Below are 24,824 nucleotides of genomic sequence, written 5' to 3' on the forward strand. Positions count from 1 at the left end.
TCATTATTATCATCATTATTTTCTCGGGTTGGACCGCTGCTCTTCAACTGACGGTCATTCAGCCAGATAGCGAAGCACGTTCTTACAAAAGTTTTAGTGTCGGGGGGGAAAAAGCAAGCAAAGAAATACATTTCGTAATTAAATTTGGCACGAGATACTAATGTGACCGTGTTATATTGTGTAGCTGTAGCATGATAGGGGACTGCTTCGTATATTTATTTTGTGGCCCCAACAGACCGTTACCTCCCCTTCTTCCGTGGACTGTAGCCAAAAATAAAAAAGCGTGTGTTGCAAAGGCCGTATTACTCCACACAAAGTTTGTGAGTTCTAATTACATTTTACGATTGGCAAAAGCGAAAGGTCCTGGTCTTGAAACCTCACAATTATTTACGGCAAGTTCCAGGGCTTTGGCCTACACGACTTTTTTTTTTTAAACCTGCTGGCTTGAAGTAATGAGAGAGGGCTTTTTTTACCAGACCAAACAGAGCGCCTTTCAGATGGGATCATTTGTATTGAACTGGTCGCCGGTGATGTAAGCGCCGATTACTCAAGACATACTGGAGAAGGTTGTTATGACTAATTGCCAGCTGAGGTCAAACAGTGGACAGCTGCAGGAGGACACAATCTGCTAACAACACGGAGGGGGAGAAAAACACGGAGCTGTTCTGGCTCTTAGAATAGGACCAAAAGAGGTCAGTACAGACATCTGTCTGTTGAGTCACTTGACGGCCCAAGGAGACTTTAACCCCGTTCAATAGCAACACATGGCAGTAATTTGAGCGAAGAATTTTTTAGTTTTCACGTTACAATAACATACTTTTTACAAGTGAAGGTATGTGTGCGAGTGAGCTGGGGTGGGGGGATTTGACTTTTGAATCGACTACAGTGCCCATTTTTTTTGTTCAGAAATTCAGCCATGCAATATATTTACAGTTGTCGAAAATTAAAGCATTGGCAATTAACCAGGAGCAGCCATTAATTAAATGCGTCAAGCCAATTACAAAAACAGAATTGGGATTATTTACAGTTGTCAATGCTTCTTTTCAACGTTTAATATTGTGCCATGCCAGGACAAGTGCAATGGATTTCATTCATTACACGTGTGTGCACCTACACGTATGCAACACAATTCTATATATATTTTAAAAAATGTTATACAATTTGAACCCATTAAAAATATTATATGTCCAGTGCAGCTGCTACCAATTTCAAAGTTTGCTGATTTATGACAAAAAAATTCCACTTCCCTGTCTCATTGCCACGGACGTCATTGTGCCGGGGAACACTGAAATTGTGCGTTGTCCTTCAGAGGTGGTTTTCTGTATCCTGACTCGTGGGTCCAAAAGGTCTGATGACACGACTGCATTTGCAAGAGCGGACACCATCGTATCCTACCGCCATGGCCATATGTATCTGGAAATTTACCTACACCCACTAAAATTACCCAGTCGTGAAATCATATGGCCTCCTTGTAAATCTCCTCTGCAGAGTTCATCGGTGGGTACCCTCTATTACAAAAAATGCAAGCAATTGTTACCAGATAACTCTGCAGCTATTGCGCGCACTGCTGGTCAAAATTAAGTAATGGTTTGTTAACATCAGCTCCAGGGTTAATAACGTTTATTTAATAGTTTTTACGTTACGTGACGCGTAACCAATGTAACCAAATGTTGTTTTGGCCACCACGTGCACTCATTATGAAAAATAAGAAAGAGGTTTTACCCTTTCTGACAATAAAACAGGTGTTAAGCTGTTCAAACACAAAATAGATACATTTTGTAAGGAATCAAGGCTGTATTAACCACACATACTTGTGGCAAACAAATATGCTCTGATAATACATTGAGGGAAAAAAGTATTTGATCCCCTGCTGATTTTGTACGTTTGCCCACTGACAAAGAAATGATCAGTCTATAATTTTAATGGTAGGTTTATTTGAATAGTGAGAGACAGAATAACAACAACAAAAATCCAGAAAAACGCATGTCAAAATTGTTATGAATTGATTTGCAGTTTAATGAGGGAAATAAGTATTTGAACCCTCTGCAAAACATGACTTAGTACTTGGTGGCAAAACCCGTGTTGGCAATCAAAGAGGTCAGACGTTTCTTGTAGTTGGCCACCAGGTTTGCACACATCTCAGGAGGGATTTTGTCCCACTCCTCTTTGCAGATCTTCTCCAAGTCATTAAGGTTTCGAGGCTGACGTTTGGCAACTCGAACCTTCAGCTCCCTCCACAGATTTTCTATGGGATTAAGGTCTGGAGACTAGCTAGGCCACTCCAGGATGGACCTTAATGTGCTTCTTCTTGAGCCACTCCTTTGTTGCATTGGTCGTGTGTTTTGGGTCATTGTCATGCTGGAATACCCATCCACGACCCATTTTCAATTCCCAGTGTGAGGGAAGGAGGTTCTCACCCAAGATTTGACGGTTCATGGCCCCGTCCATCGTCCCTTTGATGCGGTGAAGTTGTCCTGTCCGCTTAGCAGAAAAACACCCCCAAAGCATGTTTCCACCTCCATGTTTGACAGTGAGGATGGTGTTCTTGGGGTCATAGGCAGCATTCCTCCTCCTCCAAACACGGCGAGTTGAGTTGATGCCAAAGAGCTCCATTTTGGTCTCATCTGACCACAACACTTTCACCCAGTTGTCCTCTGAATCAGATGTTCATTGGCAAACTTCAGACGGGCATGTGTATGTGCTTTCTTGAGCAGGGGGACCTTGCGGGCGCTGCAAGATTTCAGTCCTTCACGGCGTAGTGTGTTACCAATTGTTTTCTTGGTGACTATGGTCCCAGCTGCCTTGAGATCATTGCCAAGATCCTCCCGTGTAGTTCTGGGCTGATTCCTCATTGTTCTCATGATCATTGCAACTCCACGAGGTGAGATCTCGCATGGAGCCCCAGGCCGAGGGAGATTGACAGTTCTTTTGTGTTTCTTCCATTTGCGAATAATCGCACCAACTGTTGTCACCTTCTCCCCAAGCTGCTTGGCAATGGTCTTGTAGCCCATTCCAGCTTTGTGTAGGTCTACAATCTTGTCCCTGACATCCTTGGAGAGCTCTTTGGTCTTGGCCATGGTGGAGAGTTTGGAATCTGATTGATTGATTGCTTCTATGGACAGGTGTCTTTTATACAGGTAACAAGCTGAGATTAGGAGCACTCCCTTTAAGAGTGTGCTCCTAATCTCAGCTCGTTACCTGTATAAAAGACACCTGGGAGCCAGAAATCTTTCTGATTGAGAGGGGGTCAAATACTTATTTCCCTCATTAAAATGCAAATCAATTTATAACATTTTTGACATGCGTTTTTCTGGATTTTTTTGTTATTCTGTCTCTCACTGTTCAAATAAACCTACCATTAACATTATAGACTGATCATTTTCTTTTGTCAGTGGACAAACGTACAAAATCATCAGGGGATCAAATACTTTTTTCTCTCACTGTATATGCATCGTCTTTGAAACTGATTGTCCTTGTACTGTTCGCCTTTTGGGGTTCTCTGGTCAGGCACTGGTGAGACCTGGTCATAAAGAAGGCTGTCTCCTGTAGGCCAATCCGTTTGAAAGACAATGCATATATTATATTTTTGGTTCTTTCTGTAAAGTCACGTAGAAGGTAAACAATGAAACCGGATTCCCACCACCATCCATCCCAGAAGAATTCCCGCATCAAGACTCTGCACCATAGAGCCCAATGCATATCTGACCAGGAACACATAGCCAGTGAACTCAAGCACTTACACCAATTAAGGCTAATGGTTACTCCGACTACACAATCCGCAAAGCTATCACTCCAACCATGAAGAAGGACCCTCTTGAGGAGCCATTCAAAACCATCACTTTACCCTACATTGCGGGGATCACAAAAAAGATCTCCAAAATCTTGAATAAACACAAGATTCAGGTCCGATTCAACACATTACATAAAATCCGTGATCTGGTTCCGTCTGTAAAAGATGTGATTCTGTCTACAAACTAAGTTGCCTCTGTGGTAGCAAAAAAAAAAACGCCACTTTTTTCAAAATTTCTTGCTGTGGTTTTCACACCTGATGATGATTGCTTGTGTTGCAGTTGAAACGTCGTGAGAATTTTATTGTTTTATATTTTTATTACTTTATTGTTTCCCTTCTACGTGGTGACTTTACCGAAAGAACCAAGAATATGAATCCCTGCAGTCACGGAAGCTTTAAATAAAAATGTAATGCATATATTATCAGACCATGTTTTCTTCCATGTTTACCACAAGAATGTATGGTTAATGCAGCCTTGATTCCTTGCAAAAAGGTATCTAATTGGTGTTTGAACATCTTAACAGCTGTTTTATATCCAGAAAAGGTAAAATTCTATTCTTATTTTCCATACTTTGAAACTGGCTTAAAGGTCCCATAGATAACGTATACTCGGGTTTGCTCAAATGTCCGGCGGTCTGCGTGCGCAGTTGTCAGCGTGAGTATTCTGATGTTGGGACTGTAATGCATTATGTATGCGTACTTAAAGCCGGCGTGTGGCAAATTGAATAGTTACGCGTCATTTCAGAACATGGGATTAAATGGGACACGCTGCTGTGTGTAGTAGGCCTTGTATATTCCGCGTATTGTTTGTCCCCCGTGTACAATTTTTTTCGTGACACACCCAATTGCGAAAAATAAAAAAAACCCCACGCATGCAGGAAACATCTGGCTGGGAGGGGGCGGGGGAAACTGACTTAAGACCATGAAAATCGTGTGCTTTTATAGATTAATCCAAACCACATATTCTCTCACTGGCATATGTCATGTGATACGTTGGCTTTTCATCAAGTTTACAATTTATTAACATGTTTAGATATTTTTAAAATTATGTGACTTTGACATTCAAAGATGGTTAACAGTTGTAATGATAGACAAACTCCCCCCCCCCACACACACCCACCACGCATTACCAGAACTGCCATATAAATCATTTTTTTTAAGTTTCATCAAACATTGTTGAAGTAAATGCAAGGTATTTGTTGTGTAATTTAGACGTAGACCACACAGCTACTGCTCTGCATCGCCGTGTTAAAACGTCATCACACATTAGCTCTTTGGTTTTCACGTGGCATGTGTAGAAAACCGATGGAGCATCTCTCTTGGTGTTACTGTCGCTTCATAATTTTAATAATACATTTTGAGATGTATTATTTACACAACGTGCGTAATTATTAGAATCCGAATATTTACACTGGAGGAATCCGATGAGCTATAAGGCTCTTTTGCTTAGATGCCCAGGAATTATCTGCTGGATGAAGGCCTCTCCGCACCAAATGAATGGATGAAGGCCTCCCCACAATGTATGACCGTGGGTTGCTTGACCATACTTCACCATGCTGGTCATTGCGGTTAGTTAAGGATGGGGGGATGGGGGGGTCCAAGGTCCGGTTTCAGATGTCACTCGTCACTTTTGTTAGCCTTGGTGAGGAATCAAACTCGGGTGCCCAGGCACATAATGCAGTCTGCTAAACACTGCATCCACTGCTCCATAAAAAGAATATGGCTATTCAATCAAACCCTGCAGTCATGAGTGCTATTATTATGTTTGGTAAATTGTTTACGCTTGCTTAATTACCCTAGGCTCTTTCCGAAACGGATTCATGTACACTCATTATACAGCTATATATCACTTTTAAATGTCTTGTAAGATTTTGTAATGCCACCTGATTAATCGCAAAAAAGTACAAATATGCGTCTACGCGTTTTTGTTGGCGTGCTCGTATATTATCGTGCTTGGACAGCGAGACACTTTATATGTTTTGGTAACTTTGTTACTCTTTTTGGAACGCTTTGACAAAGCACAGCTGTGAGGTTGTTGAACAAAAAAATAGATTCCACTGGGACAACAACAACAACAGCAACAAAAAACCACCCTTACACGTTCCAGCAATGTAACTCGAAAGCCTCATTAAAGCATGTTGTATAATAATCTGTCGCATAAACCAACCTTTACCTCTACCACTAGAAAATCACCGACCTTAGAGGATGCTTAAAATGTCATCGGTTATTCTAAACAATTATGTTACGTTTCCATAAAATGAAATGTGTAATTTTGGTTTGTCACAATATGTGCCTGCTTTGTGGGAGGAGCGGTCGCGTAGTCGTTAGCATACTGAACCTGGCAAATATTAATTCGATTCAACAACCACGGCTAATCATGAGTGACGTCTGAGATGGTCCTTGGCCCTCCACCTTCAACCTGCATCAACCGGCGTGGTGAAATATGGTCAATCAATGCCCATGATCCACATAGCATCGGAAGCTTTCATCCAGCAGTGGATTGACAAATGGCTGTATATTAGGATACATATTTAAAATGTACATGTACGCTGCACCAAACAGTTAGAATGGAGTGTCCTTTCTCATCGTGTGATCGCTGTGGTGGATGAGGACCACAAGAGGTATTTAAGTCGAAGGTTTGCTGTACAGATTTCACATATTGCTGGCACTGCTTTTGTGAGCAATGCCAGTAATATGTGAAATCTTCTGGCTTACCAATAGACTACAATAGCACATGTGTTATTTGATGCCTTTTTGCAAACAATTCTGGTACCGTTTGACCTACGTGCTAGCAACTCGATAAAACAGCAGATATATAGAACAATTTTAATTTGATGTATTCTCTTGAAGTCAGCAACAGCAAACACTCGGCACCATTAGTGTAATATTGCATTAAAGTGCACGACCTTAAAGTTCACCGCCACGTGTGTATGTTTCTACATTGAACTTCTTTTGCACCGTACGTAGCCCAACCGTGCTAATTGGAGGTGGGAGGGGGTGGGAGGGACAAACAAACTGATGATTTGACCATGACACCAGGTTACAGTGGCCAACACGGTTGGCGAAGCTGGGGTTGTTACTTGTCGGGGGCCCTCAAATCGCCATGAGCTTGCACTTTACAAAGCTGGAGACGGCATGGTTGTACAGCTTGTATTTGAATTGTACGCACGTGAACAACTCGGTTTTGTCAATCCAACCTTGGATGAGGGCTTCTTCCCCCCCACCACACCTTTGGACGCGCCGTGTGGGATATTTGACATACATCACCGCGCCGGTCAGTCAGTGCGGATTTGTTGTCAGGATTAAGGGGAGTGCACTGCCACACTGCCCTCTGCTGCCCACAGTGCCTATTACACCTGCCTTTTGCGCATGGTGATCACCCATCCAAGCGCTAACCAGGCACAAAACCCTGCTGAGCTTCCCCAGGTCTGACGAGATCGGCACTTTCTGGGCGACTTGGTAAGATCCCTAAGGCGGTTTAGGGCGCCGCGGTGGTGAGATGTTAACTGCCTTGCTTGGTATACAGGCAGTCCTGGGTTAATTCCCCACCCTGACGCCTGTATATTTTAAGTTCCCCTGTCTCTCCGCATAGTCGTGTGGATTTTTCTGTGAAATCCTCAGGTTTTCCCGTCCACATTTAGAAACATGTGTTTAGGGTATTTGGCTCCTTTAAATTTCCACATAAGCCAGTTTCTTGAACTCATGATTTGTGGCCATGCCGCTTATAAAAATGCACTATATAGCTTAGTGGGCCTTATCTGGTAGAATAATTGTTTAGTTTCATAAAAATTGTAAAAAAAAAACGTTTTTAATTTTAGCTGCGATTAATTTGTCTGCTACCGATTGCCAGTCGAGGTACTTTCCTTCAGATTGGCCACTTGTACAAAATGTCTAGTTCCTTTCATTTAGAAGTAAAGGCCATGAGAGAAAAAATGACCTTGCACACATGCCAATCAATGATGACGCTCTGGTTATGATTAATCTAATACCCATTGCAGCCAATAGAGGGTGCCCATAGTCTGTGTGTGCATGTGTATACGTGTGTGCGCGCGCGTGTGTGTGTGTGGTTACATGGCGAGCAGTAGCATCGTGGTTTTCACACTGTGCTTCGAACGTCGTCAACCTGAGTTCGAGTCCCGACCATGCATAACATCAACGGCAATTAATATCTAAGCCAGTCCTGGTCCTTTGCGAGGTCAACTCAGCTTTGATTTAGTCCCTAGTGTGGTGTGTAAATGCCGGTATTGGTGAGACAAAAGTGGCCCGGTTTGTGATCATCGCACCACCCCGTCGTTCGCTGTTCTGGCATAGGTGCTCGCTAACTGAACTTCCCCAAAAACGTCTGTGTAGGCTTCATTGGGGTGGGCGGTCATTTGTCTTTGTCGGGATGTGTGGTCCAGTGTCGGGCAATGCACATATGTGGCATATGGTTATCTGAACCTGGCATTGGTCTTGCATAAGTTGGTTGACACAGCCTTCTATAATTATCTGGTGCAGTGTGGTCTACATCAGCACTGGAGAGAGAGCAGCAGCAAGTCTGGCATGTAGTTACTGGCCACACTCATCCTTGTGTGCTCTATTAGCCATCATAACTCGAAGCATTATGTCCAAGCCAAATGGCACATTTTGCTACGCTTCCGAGCAAGCGCCTGTGTTCAGCTCTTAAGTTAACTAAAATTAATTAATGTAAAAAAATGTAGCTGTTCAACTATAGTAGTATGTATATATAAAACAATAATATATTTTATATATATTTTATTATTTTATTGTTTCCCTTCAACGTGACTTTACCGAAAGAGCTAAGAATATGAATTACTGCAGTCACGAAAGCTTTATATCAAAATATAGTAGTATGGGTTATTTATTGTTTAATTAACTTTTTAACGGTAAGTGTACATAAGTTTTGTTAAAACAATAAAGATAATTTCTACTTTAGTTCCATGAATAGGATTCGTCAAACTAAAGATAAGTCTGGAGAAGCAAGTGAAAGAGCAAGCACGTCCAAAGAATGACCCCAAAGCGAGGGCCTCTGCGAGATGTTAACTACCTCGCCTGATGTCCAGGAGGTCGTGGGTTCAATCCCGACCCTGGCGCCTACTGTATATTTGGAGTATGCACATTCTCCCCGTAGTTGCGTGGGTTTTGCGGTTTTTCCCCTCCACGTTTAGAATCAACGTGTGTTTCGAGAGTATTTGGCTGATAGACATTTCCACGTGATTAGCTCACTTCGTTCAGCTATTCTTTGTGGCGAAGTCACTTCTTGAAAAAGAGTTATATGTAGTTCAGTGAGCACTTACCTGGAAAAAAAATGTTTTAAATAGTAACAAAAAAAGAGTTAAAGCTTTGTCTGTTCACCAAGGGAGGATAATCTGGAGCACGCACAGAGACTCAGCAGTTTTTGGTAAGCTCCGTTACACTTGCATCGTCATTCTTTTAGCGGTTACTGCTTTCAAAACCGCCTAGTTTAGGGCTGGTTGTGTTCGTAATAGTACTTCATTATTTAAAGCAAATATCCACGGTTTTATTTTAACCTATTGTTGTTATCGATATGATTACAACTGTATTATTTTCACCTTCCGTTAATTATTTTTTTATTGATTCCCCACACCCCCACCCCCCCGAAGACAGACATTGTTTATTCAGTTTTAGGTTCCCATCATCTGACATTTAAATAAAAGATGCCACCGATTGATTCCATAGATTACAAGTGTTTCCGATACGTATACATCCCGTGAAACGGCCGCCGCCCTATCCTCTGCGCGAATTTCCACCGACCCCGCTTAGCAAGGATTAGTTGAGAAGAACTCTCGACCCCCCCACCCCCCTACCAAGTCACTTTTGCCACTGATCCAACCCCGCCCTCATTCACTCAACTCCCTTCCACTTCGCCAGCCTACCCCACTCCCCTTGCCATATACCAGCAGGAGGCTATCGATGAAGCTAAGCAAAGCATCCTGTTCATTCGTGCTGCCCCGTGTTTGTTTTTGCACAGCGGGAGATGGGGTGTTTACCTACACGGGTTGGAGGGGGAAGGAGGAGTGAAGAGTAATTCACTCCACATCTAATTGAATGGGAGGGGACAGTTTCATTAGCACAAGAAAAGGCAGATTACAAGCATTGTTTAACGCCCTTTCTTTGACGCGTGTGTCGCGTTTCTAAAGTCTGACCAGGGGTGTCAATTGGAGCACTTTCACAGTAGATAAAACGCTCGTTCTCTTTACGGTTGTGGAGAGAGAGGGAGGGGGTGGGGAGACCCTTATGTCCCAAACTCATTACATTGTAACTAAATTAGTGAGAATGCTACGATGAAAAATGAGATAATAAAATTCGTTGGATTTCTCAGAAGAATAAAAAAATCATTCTGCTTCTACGTTTCTTTTTTTTTTGCCTGACATTTCCCTAAGGGAATGATTCCTTCCAAGAAAATGTGAAATTAAACTAAAAATTCACTTTGTGCATTCCTTCTAGCAGGCTGTGATACGCCTAACTGTAATCCAATGATAATAATGTTATAAATATTGAAATGAATAGGTACACTTATAAATATAAGACAAAGGGGACATAATCTGAGACAGGTTACTTTATTTCTTTAAATTTGAAATAAGTTTAAATTTTATCCACGAGGCAGTCTGCCGCCTCAGCAGTTTACATTTCATGAGAGAAACACAGGCTCATCGGAAAAATCAGGCTGTGAAGTATTTTATTTTACGACTAACACGGGAAAAAAAATAACTAATGATAAAGTTGAGCTTCGAACAGCCATGTACAATTTTACTGTAAAAGATTCCGTTTCAAAATATCTGTTAAACCGGTTTATAAATCGTCCTCCAATTTTTTGCTTTTTAGCATAGAAGGAAGTCTATTTTGTCCTGTGGGAAAATTGCTTTAATAAGCAGGTGGTTAACTCAGCCATGAATGGTCTGTTCTTCTCAAGAGGCGAGGGATCTTTAACGTGTCTTAAGTGGGGGAAGATGGGGGTTCAATGAGCGGTGCAATTTGTGGCGATTTGCCTGCCGCATTATAATGGCAAAATTGGATTAGGTTTCAAATCAAAGCTTCAACCGTGGCAGGTTAAAAAAAGTGAGTTCACAAAGTTTGTATGCAATACTCTAGCCATTAAATATAGTGCGCAGCTTTCACATTTGTGAACAGGTTCACCCAATATACAAAACCGCTTCATTGCCATAGCGGCGATGACAAATATGTATGTCCCTTTTCCACGAAAACAGCATCTATTCTGATGTTCCCTCTTCAGGAAACAAGTAACGTCTCTGTGTGCCTCGCTTACTGTATACGGAATGTGAGTTAAAGGTTAAGGGTCACGTTATTCCCACACACACACAGATGCCATCTTCTGTCATTGCCCTGTTGCAAAAAAAAAACCTCAGTTGCTGGAATAATTTCCACATTCAGCTGTGGAAACATTACACCATCACCACCTCCTTCAAAACAGTCATATCCGGCATATGGAACTGTAAACGTGACACCGGGACATTTAAAATCCAAAAATCTATGAGTGTTACACATCTATTATGCAGTGGCAATGATACCGATTCAGGACAAGTGTAAACGCGGCACGAGCTTGAAGGAGTAATTGGAGATGGTCTACTTTCGATCACTGCACTGCCCGTGTACTTCAGTTTGTTAAAAAATGATGACATCGGCATAATCTTTTATCCCCATTAGCCACAGAGCGTAACTGTCTCGCCGTGTGTGCGTGTGTGCGTGCGCGCGTGTGTGTGTGTGTGCGTGCGTGCATGTGTGTGTGTGTGCGCGTGTGTGTGCGCGTGTGTGTGTGTGCGTGCGTGCATGTGTGTGTGTGTGTGCGCGTGTGTGTGTGTGTGCGTGTCTGCGCGTGTGTGTGTGTGCGTGCGTGCATGTGTGTGTGTGCGCGTGTGTGTGTGCGTGTGTGCACGTGTGTGCGTGTGTGTGCGTGCGTGTGTGCGCGTGCGTGTGTGTGTGCGCGCGTGTGTGTGTGCGCGTGTGTGTGTGCGTGTGTATGTGCGCGTGCGTGTGTGTGTGTGCGTGTGTATGTGCGCATGTGTGCGTATGTGTGTGTGTGCGTGCGCCGAGGCACGGTGTCCGTAGCGCTTTGTGTGCTTTGTGTTTCATGCCGTCACGTGATATTTTAAAAAGAAAGAAAATGCACATTTTTTTTAGGAATGTATTGTTATTCTGGAACAATTTCAATAACCTGAAAGTATTCCTGCAAAATGTAATGTTGGACCACGCTTTAGCTTGCAACGGTAATTTTTAATACTCGAGTGGTGTGCAGCTTACCGCACATGACGGTTGCATCTTGCACAAATGGACTGCGATGAAATGCGTGCAAAACACGTTTGCTATTTACATTCATAAAATTAGGTCATAATTGACGCATTAGGACTGTAACTAGGCAACAGTGATGGTCCCTCTCAGCAGCAGCCTACCACACGGCATCCCAGTCATCAGCATCAAATACATATTCCCATTAGTTGTGACTAATTCCCATTTATATAATAATTGGTAAGTAACAAAAAAATTGGCAACGTTTGAGACCTCATCCTACGTTTTAGTATTGGGTTTGTTGCAATGTTCATACCCGCCCCTACCTTGACATCTGTTTTTTTTTTTAAAGAGCTTCATAGCTCATCGGATTCCTCCAGTCATAAATAAATATTCTGATTCTTAAGTTTCCCTTGCGCCGGTCAAATTCACCCCCATCAAGGCCGCGGTACAGTGCTGCAAGTCTGCCCTCGGGTGCAGGGTCAGCGACGGTGGGGAGGACGGGAAAAAAAGGTTGATGATTGATGGTCGAATATTTTGCGGCGTGGAAGAGCTCTCCGGCTCGTGTACCGTATCCCCCCCCCGCCGCCGCCGCCACCACCCCTCGCCACTGGTGTGTGCCCCCCTTTTGCTCTGAGCTCCCCTCTGGAGAACTCATTCCGGGCTACGGCGCAGGGCGAGCACGTGCAAAGTGTTAAGTGAGACTCCGTCCCGGCAGAGGTGGGACCTGTGTGAATTACAGCGTGGTAGTGGTGGTGGTGGGGGAGTTAGAGGGGGTGGGGGGGGAATTTGTTTATCTTCCACAACTCCGTTTTTCTCACCAAATGCGTAGGAAACACTTGTAGGTGTAAAAGTGTGAAAGGACCGTGCCTGATCAATACGCTGCCTGCCCTTTGAGCCTGTGGATGTTGTGGCTGAGCAGTTGCGCGACGTGTACATTGTTCACGTGTTATAGGTGTCAGCGCGTGTGACTGTCTGCAATGCTTCATTGGCTGATTTGATTATTATTTGCTCGTCAGACTTCGGCGTAGATGTGCCACGTGTTGGTTTTGTGTTATGAAGGAAATTTTCAAAATAAGTACCTTGCATGTGTATATGTTTCCGTGAAATTTCCAAAAAGTAGGAATTTCATACTTAGGTCCGATAATATTTAGGCCATCGGTAAATGTTCAGAAATAACAGAGGTACTTTACTGACATTTAAAGCACTTACTTTAAAACGTTCTGGCGAACAGTATCACAAAGCGACGTTCTGGTAAATACAGGGCAGGGTTTAAAAAAAAAACTAAAGCAAACATGGCTTTGGAACATGAGGTCACTGCAGCCACAATGTAGTAAGATTGTACTTTTTTTTCTCAAGTGCTATGGATTTCACCCAAATACACCACCAAGTCTACATTTTGGAAGATAAATTCGTAAGCGGTGTTTCCTTCCTTTTTGTGTGTAGGGTTGGAATTTTTTTTGGTTTGGAATTATTCCAGTATGCGCAGTTAAACCCGTCAAGTAACAACACGGACAAATAACTGTGCAAAGCTAATGGTGAAGCTCTTTTCGCGTCCATTCGTACCATGAACACACCTGCAGACAGCGCGGGGGGGTGGAGGGAGGTCGAGGTCTTCATCCAGCAGTGGATTTACAAAGGTGCGAAGATTATTGAATGATGTTTATAGCCACAGTACAAAGGGTCGTGATCGTGACTCAGACGATTTGATGATCCAAGTGGTTCCAGTATGCTTTGATCATAATTGTGAGGCATATTCCAATGGGTTGGATTTATATGTGGTGTGTGGCAATCGTGGGGTGGGGTGGGGGATTAAACAGATTATTATTTTTTTTCAACCAAGGTTGTAAGATTTTTTTTTACATTGTCTCTTTCCGAGAACCCTCGAGCATGTAAATGTGTTTCAGAAAAGATTTCAGAAGCTCAAAACATCGTGAAAATTTCAACTGCTTTTGAGGCCTAGTTCATGTTCACGAACAATGGGCACCGTGAACTTGAGTTTTGGCACTGCTGTTTGAATCCACGTCCAGTATTAAAACAGCCCAGAGTTTATTTTTTTTGCTACTACACAGAATGTTGACACTGTAACCTTTCACCACTAAGCATTTTTTTTGTCCATGCCTGCATTAATATTTTAAAGGAAAGCATATGGACGCAGACCGAGACGGCCCGTTGTTGTGTCGTGATATATCAGAAAGATAGGCAGCGACAAGTCCATTAATTATTCCTTTTATTGCGCTCTAAATATTCAAAACAATTGGAAACGGAGAAAGAAACCAAACAACCCACCTCCTCCCCCCCCATAACATTAAATGTACATTGTTACTAAAGTGTCCCGGACGAGGGAGACACAACACGAGTAGGAGTGAAAGTTTAGGTTTTCACTGCGTGGCCCCGGCTGTGAAATACAGTAACTCTCCCCCCTCCCTTGAGCGACCCCTTTTCCAAGTTGACATGGGGGGGGGGGGGGGGGTGTGCGGAGTGGGGGGCGGTTGTCGGTGGGACGGGAAGAGGAGGAGGGCTGTTAGAGTTCGGGTGAAGGCGGGGGGGGGGGAACATTGTTGGCTGGTGGGGTTGGTGAATGAGTAAAGGGGGAGTGTGGGAGGTACACGGGTGGGGTGAGAGAATGGGGATTTTAATACACTTTGAAACGGGACAGCGGCCACACCTACCTGCTAAGAGAGGTGGGGTGGGGAGGGTAAAAGACTACTTGTGGTGGGGTTTTTTTATCATCATCATCACCATTGAACTACAGAGCCATATTGTTCTGCTTGCAACTGTACGCAGGGGTACAGTGCGCTGGCTATGGATAGACGCCGACCCGAGGGGTCTGCATGCCGTGCGTGCGAGTGAGTGAGTGAGCGAGCGAGCGAGCGTTTTTTGCGCGCTATGTTTTTTTTTGTTTGGCCAGAACTTCCAAAGGAAGCCAAGCCCCAAAACTCGCGAGGAGGCCCCTCGCTCAGGGTTCAACCGGGACTCGGCAACGCCAAGGTGCTTTGGCCACGCCGCACCAGCAGCAGCAGCAGCAGCAATCAACGGCAGCAGATGGCACACGCCAGGTAAAAACAAAAAGAACACTTTTTAGCTACACCGCGTTTGGAACGCGTCACACAGGTCCGAGAGACGGCGTGCCCACCTGAGTTTAAATCGATCCTGCCACGTGCAGGACTCCTGTGTGCGTTGATGTATGCAATGCATTGTAATGCTTTTAGCGGCTATTATGTTGGCAACATAGGAGCGGGTTTTGTTTGCCTTTAGTTGCTGATTGATTTGTCGGGTTTTTTTTCTCTAAAAAATTTAGACGTGGATTTCTTTAATTCAATCTCAATAATTTTTTTTATTTGTCGGCGTTAAACAATTTTGGCACCTGTCAGTCTTTTCGTATCACATTAATGCACAGGGACTCCTCTACTTACGAACATTCGACTTGCAAACTTTCAGAGATATACGAACAAACCTGTCCGTATGTCCAGTTGCCTGTTCAGACCGAGAGCCATAAGTTCAACCGCCGCGTAATAGATGGCGGCGGTGGCATCTACATTTACAGAACATGAGGAACCAGTGGCGACTACATCTGCAGGAGATTATACAACTTTTAAAACCATTCCCCGTGTTCAGTGTCACATGCCGTACAACGTGTTTGGAATGGACAGGAGTAAAGTTGGTCTTGCGATCAAATCGACTTACAAACAGACCTCTGGAACCTAACTCGTTCGTATATAGAGGAGTCCCTGTACTGTAGTGTAGTAGTATATAATGTATGTAGTAGTATGTCGTGTAGTGTAGTAGTGTATAATGTAGTATAGTTGTGTATAATGTATAGTAGTAGTGTACATACCGTACATTGTGTTTGGAATCGACAGGAGTAAAGTTGTACTTACGAACACTTCGACTTACAAACAGACCTCTGAGACCTAACTCGTTCACAAGTATAGAAGTCTCTGTACAGTATATGTAAAATATAAGTACCGTCCATAATAGAAGTTTTCGGGTTAGATCGCGTAAATATAAATGTGTTGTTAAACCCGCCACACCCGACACAGTCATTTAGTAAGATTTGTCACGTAAACAGAACGTGCCAATTCATCATTAGTACAGCACACCGGTGTGTTGGAGAGCAAATCCACAACATTTACAATCTGAGTACCGTGTTTCTCTGCCCTTATATTTCCACTGAAATTCCTCGGGCTCTTTTTGTTGGTGTAATTCTTCTCCCACGTTTGCTCTCCTTTCCCTGATTCAACCCTGTCGCATTCCAGTCTTAAAACCAGAGAAGTTAAATAATCACTGCGCTGTTTTGCTTATTATATTTCATAGCCTGGGGGTGGGGGGCCGTCACCTTACGGCTGGCGTGTGTTTACACAGAGAAGTTATACTTACAGTTGTCGAATTTAGATAAGACTCGAATGAACTAGGGGGGAAAATACGCTGGGGAAAAAAAAAGCATTCGCACCTTCAGGTTTTAAGTGCAAAATCAACTTGAATTACGAAGTACATGTTTTAATGAGATACATTGTTTTTCAAACAGGGCACCATTTATGACAGGCAAGGGCACCCATTTTGCTTTAAACAATGTGGTCAGGCTGAATCTGTAATGAGGCCCTTGGACATGAACCAGGCATTGATCCTGCAGTGACCTTTTCCTCTTGGGGGTTTCTTTGCAGAATGTATAATGGATTTTTGGCATCTACATCCAAAGAAGCGAGAGAAAAAAGTAAAATGTTTTGGCCATTAAAAATATATATTTTCAGAGGTCCCCCTGTGTACCTGATAATGCAGTAAAGTGTTTAGTTTGATTACATCGCATGTCTTCCGTTCTTTTTGTGTTTGTTGGGACTGCACATTTGTATTCACAAGCAATGTTCCCAAACACCGGGAAGAACCCACATTAAATTCTTTACCTTCATTGGCTTGACCTTAACTCTGCAGCCTGGCTTCTGTCGCCAGTTTGGGGTTGTTTATTTTATTTACTTTTATTTGCTGTCAGGCTCGCTCTGATGTTGCGGACAGTTTTTGGTCGAGGGTGTGCCAGCCCGGCGTGCGGTGGGGATGTGAACGGGAAGAAAAAGGTGGGCTGTAGAGACAGAATTTGGGGAGCTCAACTGGCAGACTCCAGGCGAATTCCTGAAGGCTAAATTTAATTGCGTCTTGATCGCCCGTGCACTCGGCAACGTTGGCAGGCTCACGTGCCCGCCCGTCTGTCTGACACACCGGTCCAGCATCATTGATAACGTGGTTAAAGGGATGTTATCGCAGGGGATCTTAACTCCGAATGAAACATTGCGAAACTCATTATTTGAACCTTGTTTAAATTTCACTCGAGGACATGCATATTTGCGTGTGTGCATTTCCTCTATGGGTATATATCCTTTTTCTGGTGCTTGAGTAATCATATAGAGTAGGAACATTTAGAAAGTAATAAGAGAATATCATAATTTTTTTGGGTCTTCCTTGAGAATATAAACGCCTCATATATGCGTTTTTGCTGGGCATGATTTTATATACTGTATACTATATGGGAATGAATGAACCGTCAATCAGATTCGCACTTTTGACGAAAGAGTTGAAAAATATCACCCCTAAAAATTTGCCCTGCAGTTGGAAATGGAAATATCAACATGCTTTCTAAAAAAAAATCACCAGACAAAAAACTTGTGCTACAGTGTGATTTGGTCCCAATGTGCTGAACGCTTTGTGTCCATGAGCACTGGGAACTGGGCTCCCATGACCCAGCAGCAACAGCCCAGTTCTTATCCAGAAGCAGTACCAGTGTGTCCAGACCTGGGTGCCCCATGCTCTGTGCTCCTCTCTATAAGCCACCTTCCTGATACTTTGGGGCAGGAAGGCAGATTTTTAGGCATTTTTATAGGCGTTTATTTGGTTAGGCCATGTTACATGGTCAGATGTTAACTGCCTTGCCTGATATACTGCAGTTCGTGGGTTCAATCCAAACCCTTGACGCCTGCTGTATATTTGGAGTTGGCATGTTCTCCCTGTGGTCATGTGGATTTTTCTTCCGTTCCTCCAGTTTTTCCGTCCACATTTAGAATCAACATGCGATAGCCAGGTCACTTCTGATAAAATAGCTAAATAGCTCAGTGGGCCTTACCGGGTTAAAATTAGAAAAAAAGTTTTAGATTATGTATTTTTAACAAAGACATGGCTGGGAATTTGACGAAGTGTTGTGACATCACAGCCAAGCGTGTCTTACTTCCACGTTGACCTTGTGACGTTACCCACTGGTGCCCACCGTACAAGTTGCTTGGGTCAAGTGGTGACCTCGGGGGTCCAGAGGTCAGCCAGGTTGAGCTCATGCGCAAATATAGATTCCTGGGGACTAGATCGGGTAGGAGAATTGAGTTCCCGCAGGTTGCGGAAATGGACCATAAGATAATTTAACATCGTCGATGTGTGTTTAATTTTCACCTGTTCCTATTGGTGCTCATATCTTAAATTTGAGCATTATAATAACATGTCCACTGCATTTTTGTTGCAACTTTCAAACACAGCCACTTAAACCAACTACGTGAATTAATTAATTGCTGCCGCAGTGGCGAAAGCCTACGCATTAAGCAGTGGTCCCTGCACTGTGCAATGAACCCAGGGTTCCATTCCTGGCCAAGGCTAACATCAGTGGCAATAAAATATCTGAACCAATCCTGATCTTTCCCCTCACCGACGTGCTCTGGCCAAGTTTGGTGAAGCATTGTCAAACGACCACACCACCGGCACAGCATGCAAATGCCTTTACGGAGCAGCATATTAGTCAAAGGGACGGAAAAGTGTTCTTTTTTTAATTTAAGGTTAATTAATGACAAATTTTCGAGTTCTGCAGACTGATGCATCAGAATGCCATGCTGCTTCATCCCCAGTGACTTGGAATGAGCAAGATAAAACTGGCGCACGATCAAACGATAACTCACATTATTATTTAACTCTGAATATAACGAAGGCTCATGAGTGGCATTTTACTATTTCAGAAACAATGGGAGTTTGCGGTGTTTAATTGGACAGTATGTGATTCATGGGAAAGTACCAAAGGAATCTAAAACAGCATTTACGTAAAAATGTATTTAGATCGCTAACTTTTAATGTCCACGCTGGCATCACAAACTCTCTTGTCGTGCCCAGAATATTTAGCAACGAATAAGAGTTAATGACAAGTGAAAAACAAATGTATGCACTCATTATTTAACTAATTTATGCATGTGCTAATTAATTCATTAATACCACGCGTTAATTATTCATGAATTTATCAGGCAGCTTCTTCATTTTACTTTTTTTTCACGCGAGCTCAGACGTATAAATTGCTGTCCTTAGCCAGTCTCATTTTAACTGCTGACACATTCTCCTTCGGATAATTAAGACATGGGGCTGCCCTTCCTCGGAATCTTATTTTACAGCCAGGCAGTAACTTTATACAAAATACATATGAATCGTGTTAAAGAGGAGATCTTTTTTTGCCTAATTTCATTTTCCGGATTATAAGATATTCCAGAAAGTAAGACTCACCTGAAACTTGTCAGTAGAGTTATACAAAACTGTTCACAGACACATGCACCTAACAGATTATAAGATGCACCCCCAACTTTTGCTTTAAAATATTGGAGAGAAAAGTGTATCTTATTACCCGGATGAACGCAGTGTATTTACTGCAAGATATAAGAACTGTATGCCGTTTTACATGCGAAGTTAGTTCTTAAACGTCGTTAATATGAGCTACATAGCCGAGCTGTCCCCCTTCAGACATATGCTCCAAGGACGTCACAATTTAATAAAGGCTGTTGGTATAACTGGGGTTGTAAGTTCGAAGTTAGTACAGTGATCACTTAGTTGGCATTGGGGCATCACACACGATCAGCTGCAATGGCTGAGTTTTATTTTGTTCTCTGCAGACATATGCTTCAGATATCTCCATATTTAAATGTGCACACATGTGCGGGTGCGTGGGGGGGGATAACAGCAATGTTAAAACAAGCCGTAAGGAAATGTTTCGGGACCTTGTCTTTTAACTCTTCTTACTTCTTCACTGCTAACTTGCGATGATGGAAAAAGCCCGTCGGTAAACAGGATGTATGGTCTTAGCTAAAGGTTGCTATCCCCCCCCCCCTCTACCACGTCGTGAAAGATTATGTTAAGGAATGGAGCCAACGAGTTTCCAAAAAAAAAATGATCTCTGATTTTGCCACGAGACAGTGCTGCCAGATGACTGCAGCTCTGTCAACGTTGCAGTGAGATTGCTGGGTTGGAGCGAACCGGGGCAGAAGAAGCCTCTGTGTTTGCATCAAAGAAGGATGCTCTCGGGGTTTGCTCGGCAGTCGAGCTCGTGGAGCAAATGGGACATTGTCCAACTTTAACGACATGCACAATGTTGAATTGCATGGCAGTGGGTTTTGACATTGAGACGTTGTATTTACACGGTACAATGTACATTTTAAGTGTAATATTCATTATTGGCTGGAAATTATAAACAGGGCGGTTTTGTGTCTGACACTTGAAAGTAAATGTAAGGTGAGCAAACTTGTACATGTTTTTTTCAAAACCTGTATGAATCCCCTTGTGCATATGTATACACACAGATGTACAAAATTATACCCAATGCAAAATAATATATTTACTGTGGTAGTTTATAAGTGAATGCCGAACTTGTCTCGTTCGTGGACATGTAGGGGCTTGAGTTAGAACATGTTTAAACGTTACTGAATTTACCACAAAATTCCCTGTCAGAAGTGCCTTACACACAGTTGTCCATCAAATGAAGAGACTATGTATCCTGCATTTGGGGGTTTGAACAGTGCTTAGCTCACCGTGCCACGAACCTCGTTACTTGAATTAAATTGCCGGCCGCGGCTACTGTCAATGTGCAATTGATATCCGAACCAGTGGAGTACAAGGGGGGACCTCCCATTTACAAACCCTCACCAGAACGGTGAAGTATGGTTAAACACCCCCCCCCACTACCCCCCACCGCCTTACAGCATCGGGATACCCTCATCCAACAGCGGATTGACACATGCCTTTGAATGTTTAAGAGGACGTCTGTTCGTGTGAAACAATACACAAACAAACCGTGAATGTTTATAATGGTAAATTACTTCTAATAATTGTTGTGGCAAAGAGAGGTGTGTTTGGCAATCTCATCTGACCTTGTCTACAAACTTATTATTTTCTTTCCCCATCAGCTTTGAAGTGACATTTGGGAGACCCCCTCCCCCGTGCCTGGCAGAGTGGTTAACTGTTTAGCACCACAGGTAGGCGTTTTAATGTAACATTAAAGTAGATCGAGTAGGAGCAGTGGCACAGTATTTGGCCTGCCGCCCAGTGATTCTGGCAACCTGAGGTGGATTGGCGCCACGGTGGCTAAGAGATGTTAACTAACTCACCTGGTATACAGGAGGTCATGGGTTCAATCCCGACCCTGACGCCTGCTGTATATTTAGAGTTTCCGTGTTTCATGGTCGCGTGGAGTTTTGTCTGGGTCCTCCGGTTTTTCCCTCCAAATTTCAAATAAAAATGCGTTCAGAGTATTTGGGCTGCTATATATTGCCACATGATAAGCCCAACTTGGTTGCGCTATCATTCGTGGCCAAGTCGCTTCTAAAAAGAAAAAGCTATGTAGCTCAGTGGGCCTTACGTGGTAAAATAAATAAAAGCTTTTTTTTTAGATTCCCAGCTATGGCTTTACATTAGTGGCTTGTAATGTCCGAACTGGTTCGACCCTCCACCCCACGACCCTGAAACGTTACCAACCCACAGTGGTCAGCGTGGTTGAAGTACGTGCACTGTATGGTCAAACAAACCACGTGACCAAAACACCGTGGAAGAATATATAATACCAAAAACAAGCACGCAAACATTAACTCACCATTAAGGTTAGGAGGACCTGCAATTTTATCCACATTTATTTTTATATTCTTTCTTAAGCGCAAGCGCGGTAACTGCTTGGCAATTATGTCTTGTAATTATCGTAAGAAGTAAATGCTGCAATGTTGGTCTTGCGTTGGAAGTTCTGTACGTGCAAAACTTGGGCCTCTTAAACATGCTGTGTTTGATGTAACATCCACGAAAGTGTCTCCTTCAAAAGTTACTTTCACAAAATGCGCCTTATTAAGCTGTCAAGTGGATGCTTACATGTTGCAAAATAACCGTGAATACGACCAACTAGTTTACGAGAAAAACACGAGACGCCAATTTCACGATCCGTTTTTGACGGCAGCCAAACATCCCACATGAATCCACATACAGTATGTATTGAGTGTAACCTGACTATATATATTTTTTTCAATTAACACCAGTTAAATGCGTGCTTTTACTGTACAGGGGACCACATATTACCAGACCTGCCTCAAAATCGTATCTCACTGTCCCGATCGCTTTTTGGGTTAATGTTCAATAGGGGAACGAATGCTGCCAATGAGCAACGTGCAGAGTAAATTATCGGCACTCGATACGCAAATATCGAGTGCTGGGGGGAGTGTTGAATGGCTCCTGTGCGGCAACATTCTCACCACCGAGTTCCTTCGCGCAAAATCGTCCCACACTCGCCCCGACCTTGCTGTCCTACGCGAGCCCTCAGCCAGGAGATATTTTTCTCACGCCGCCCGTCATTTGTCGCGCCTCTCATCGTTGTCACGCGCACTGCGCCGCTTGCACGTTGGACTTCTTTCGCGCCGCGCGTCGCCAACCGTGCACGTCACTCTGGAGGCTGCAAATGTAGCTGCCAAAAATGTAGTTTTATAAACACTGTTGCGAAGGGAAGAAAAAAAAAGGGGGGGGGGGGGTGGTGGTGGTGGTGGTCCAGAACTATCGTGCGTTCGTCTGTTGCAGCATAGCAAGATATCACGAGCTCATTTGGTGGGGTGCTTTGCATGAGCTGCCAGCAATGAAATTTGAGTGACGCGTATTTCCTGTGACGTGCTCTTGGTGGCCGTAGACCTGTCATATCTGCGGGTGGGTGGGGGGGGGGGCAAGTCCAGCTATGTAGCAATCACGTAATTTATTCTGGGGGAAAAAAATAAGGAATTATTTTCTTTTTCCCACATTAAGTGCCCTTACTATAATGCTGTGCCGTATCCGTGAATATATGTTGTGACATAATTATGTATTGGAGCCAGCTGAATACTTTTGTGTTTCGTTTCGCCTTCCGTTTTTCACCAATTAGTTCAGAATGCAAAGCTCAGTGTAGCAAACTGTGTCAACATAATAGATGAATGGAGTACACCAATACATCATCTTATCTTCATGCCTGCTCCGTGATTAAAGGGAACAAAATTAGATGGTTTGGTTTTTTTCCCCCATTGGTAAGGCATATTTATATAGCCCTTAATAACCACATGGGAAAAATCCGTGTAGGTGTTAGCATTAATATGTCAAATTGAATAATGACCAGAATATTTTTTTAGAAAAAAATAAAATTTTCTTTTTTTAAATCAAGAGCCAAAACTGCTTGAAGCACTGCAACACGTGTACGTATGAATTGGAACCCTTGAATAATACTGCACGTGCAAGAAAACATACAGTATTACAATCCTATGTAATGAATAGTTGACTTTACTTAGATTGTAGTGATTTTCCGAGCACATTTTGCAAAGGCTCTATCAAAGCAATCCTAAACTAGTTTAAATATGAACATACATTTAATAATGTTGCAACCACAAAGAGAAAATGTACGTGTGTATCTACGTTGACCTTTCACACATCACCCACCATGATAATCGGAGGTGCACACAACACTCAAAACATCTTTCATTCTTGTCGTCAAAATTAGAACATTTGATATGTATGTTGAACTTCTTTCGCATGGTACATGGCCAACCGTGGTCTGAAGATGTTTTGTCCAGAAAGATATTGCATTGGGATGTTTAGCCAGTTGCATTAAGTAATGTTTGGCATATGCGAGAAACTGTCTCCGTCGCTATGATCATAATCAAACAGCCATGATCTACCCATTCCTGGATGAAGGCCTTTGCTGCACCGTCGCTATTTTTCATGGTCTCCAAATACCACAATCTGTCTCGCTCATGCACATGAGCTGATGCAATCACTCCGTCTCCACCACGGTGGTCATACTCCTTGGATGCGTTCCCCCAACATTTCCTGCCACTCTATCATCCTTTCCACTGATGTGTCCTGCCGAGGCTCACACTTATGTTCCCTATGAATCAACGTTGTGTCTCTTAATTGTTTGCATTTTGATCTCGGTTCCATATGTTCACCTTTCTTGTCTCTCGGTGTAATTCCCAGCATTTATCTCCGTGTGCTTTGTGGTACACTTCACGGGTTGTGTTTCATGAGTCCATGATTTCAATCCATGCCATGACGGGTAATATGCACGGATTGAAAACGTTTCTCTTTGGGTACAGTAGTACTATATGTTTTCATCATCAAATTTTATTTTACCAAAGCATTTCAAACTGTTCTTGCTCCCCTCTTTATTTCGTCATTTTTTATCCTGGAATGCCTTCAATAATTTCCTGAGGTACGTGTAAATGACTGTTGTGCAGTTGCTTGCCTTCAACAGTTATTGCCTTATGGTTCAACAAAATGTGACTTTTATTCTGCTGATTTATCTTTAGCCCCACTTGGCAGCCTGCTTTGCTCAGTTTTTCACTCATTGCCTGTCGTTAATTTCCATTGGTTGTTAGACTGACATTGTTTTGAGTCAACCTAAAATGTCTCATCTCTTTATCACTTTTATTTACGCTCATCTCCCCCCCCCCCATATAATTTACAGAGAATAACTTTAAAAAAATATCTGCCAATTGCCATA

General features: G+C 43.0%; 1 protein-coding gene across 41 annotated transcripts in view; it reads left to right on the top strand.

Moving 5' to 3' along the window:
* The window catches only part of LOC142929607 (uncharacterized), a 391,053-nt gene that overhangs the window by 169,625 nt on the left and 196,604 nt on the right, over positions 1-24,824 (top strand). For all 41 annotated transcript variants that reach the window (XR_012945767.1, XR_012945769.1, XR_012945764.1 and 38 more), the window contains one exon: positions 14,967-15,114. The gene's annotated coding sequence lies outside the window, so the exon portion shown is untranslated. The remainder of the gene's footprint in view (positions 1-14,966; positions 15,115-24,824) is intronic.

Source organism: Petromyzon marinus, chromosome 32 (assembly GCF_048934315.1).
Source record: "Petromyzon marinus isolate PM22_M1 ecotype Great Lakes invasive population chromosome 32, UKy_Petmar_22M1.pri1.0, whole genome shotgun sequence".
In the NCBI taxonomy this organism is placed as follows: domain Eukaryota; kingdom Metazoa; phylum Chordata; class Hyperoartia; order Petromyzontiformes; family Petromyzontidae; genus Petromyzon; species Petromyzon marinus.